The sequence below is a fragment of the Anguilla rostrata genome, chromosome 9 (assembly GCF_018555375.3).
Source record: "Anguilla rostrata isolate EN2019 chromosome 9, ASM1855537v3, whole genome shotgun sequence".
Lineage (NCBI taxonomy): Eukaryota > Metazoa > Chordata > Actinopteri > Anguilliformes > Anguillidae > Anguilla > Anguilla rostrata.
The window spans coordinates 33,604,968-33,607,425 of NC_057941.1; positions in this window are offsets into that span (position 1 = coordinate 33,604,968).

The window sequence follows — 2,458 nt, forward strand, 5'->3', positions numbered from 1 at the left end:
CAAACTTAATTCCTGAAGGATATTTTTTGCCCTTCCAGAAACTGTTTTAAATTTTCATTATTCAGTTTCATTACTCCAATTTTCTTCTCATTAAAAAAAAGATAAATCAAGACTGAAGATTAAATTTGTGCTCTAATGTTTTAATGTAGTGTATTTTGGGAAAGTCAGAGGTGTAAAATTGTATGGCTAATTAATCAGGTGAATCAATTATGCCTTATGCCATTGCTGTTTGCTGATGCATCCGAATCTAAATCAACAGTGTGCCTTGAGTAGGTGTATTTCCACATTCAATTCAGCATCGCATCAGCACCAGGAAAGAGAAAAAAGATCAATTTTAAAGTTATAACAGCATGCTGTTAGGTAGACTTCTAATATAACCTAAAATTGAAAGGTTACATGCGTGTTTCACTTGCTGAATTGTACACCTGGTTTATTTTTCATGTAACCTGCTGTAACTTTTTTTTCCGTTTTAATTGTGACTTTCTGCAAGAACTAACCTAAGGCATGAGAATATTTTGCTTTATACTATGTAACTTCCCACACAATAAAATGCAAAGGCCTCATTACTAGCTCTAATAAAATCTCTAATGACATAACATATTCCTGTATACAAATAAACTGGTAGATGGTAGATTAATTGTAGTTTAGTCTTGAAAAAATATCATTAGTCTGGGGACTAGGAGAGCTTTCCACTATATAAGTGAGTAGGCTTGATTGGTGGACCAATCACATCACAGGTGAGTGAACTATAAACAGGGGTATCAGAGAAATTACTAGAAGTCTGATCCTGTTTTTGATTGTTTTTTGATTAAATAATGAGCATGATAATTTGATTAAGGATCCCACTTTAGCAGCTGGCTCCTTTTTAATTGATTGCTTCTAATGTGTCATTTGCATTTCATACACACACAACCGTATAAAATATGGTGTATAAGTATTACTCTGATTCATGAATACTACCTGACGTGGAAAATCCAAGTTCAGAAAATAAACGTCCTCTCCAGGATTTTGTTCCAGTCATCTGTATTTGCTAATTAGCATAATTCTTCAGCCAGGAGGTAGAACGAATTAGTGTAATCAGCTGGCTTCATGAGTTCATGGGTTCAAGAAACACCTGGCAGAACTTTTGCTTTCTGACCCCTGAAGTCCTATCCTCCTACCCTATCCTCACCAGAAACAACTGCCAAAAAAAGAAAATGAGAGAGAAGAGAGATATGGGCAGTGAAAGCACAAAGGGGTCATGAAAATTGAAAATAGAGAGAAAAGAGGGACTATGATATATAGATGTAGATACGATTAGCCAACATCAATCAATTATGCTTGAAAATGGCAGACAGAGAGAGAGAGTGAGGGGAAGAGAGCGAGGGAGAGAGAGAGAGCCAGAGGATGAGACAGAGAGAGGGAGTAAAATAGAGAGGAATAAAAATAAAAGCAATCATTGCTCTCATTACAGCTAGCATTTTGGCCGTCAGCAGGGCGCCCGGTCTTGAAGAGCTCACTCTGTCTCCGTCGCTGCCGGTTGGACATAAAAATGAATCCCAGAGTAGAGAGAGAGAGAGAGAGAGAGAAAGAGCTGTGCATGGTAGGAGCAGAGAGAGAATGTGTCAGTGAAGTAAGCTTTGAGTCAGAGAGCTTAACACATACTCTGCCATTATATGTACATAAGTATGGAATGAATATAAAAACAAATCCCTGAGCAAAGATATGAGAGAGAGTGTGAGAGAGAGAGACAGAGAGAGAGAGAAAGAGAGAGAGCGAGAGAGAGAGAGAGAGAGAGTCAGAGACAGAGAGAGAGAGAGAGAGAGCTGGTGAGTTGAGGAGAAAGGCTAAAGTGCGTTGGTGGAGTGGTGACTCACGGCAGCCTGAAGGGCAGTCTACGGCGAGCGCGCGTCTCCGTCTCGGCCCCTGCGAGCGTTTGTTCTCCAGAGCGTTGTCTCGGTGATACGCGACCCGCAGCCCTCTTCTAACAGACCGGCCGGGCGACCTCACACGCATGAGTCACTCTCACCGTGTTCGGAACGCTCGCCACTTACGCCCCTACTCCAATAGTACGCCCCCGCTGTAATTTTCTACGGTGATTATGCAGAGGTGCCAAAGAGAAAACACAAGTCACCTACTGTTCAGTGTATCGCAATATTGTTTTTATCCATGATTTTTCTCCTTTCTCCTTTCTGATTCATACAGAAAAAAATCAATCATTTTTGGAGGCTCATCTTGTGGCTGCAATGTCCTCAGAGACTAACACGTTTAGCATTTTTCAGTCCATACCGAAGAGCTTCACTTTTTTTTCATACCACCAGCAAGCCACCAGCTGATCTGTGCGGTCATTTCATTGATTGACCACAGGTGTCACTGTTGCACAATAAAGTAGTGTCAATGAGGTGAGTCAACAATGAGTGGCCATTTAGCCTTTATGTTGCTGCTATTATATGCAATGGTATGGGCTGATATGAAGTAT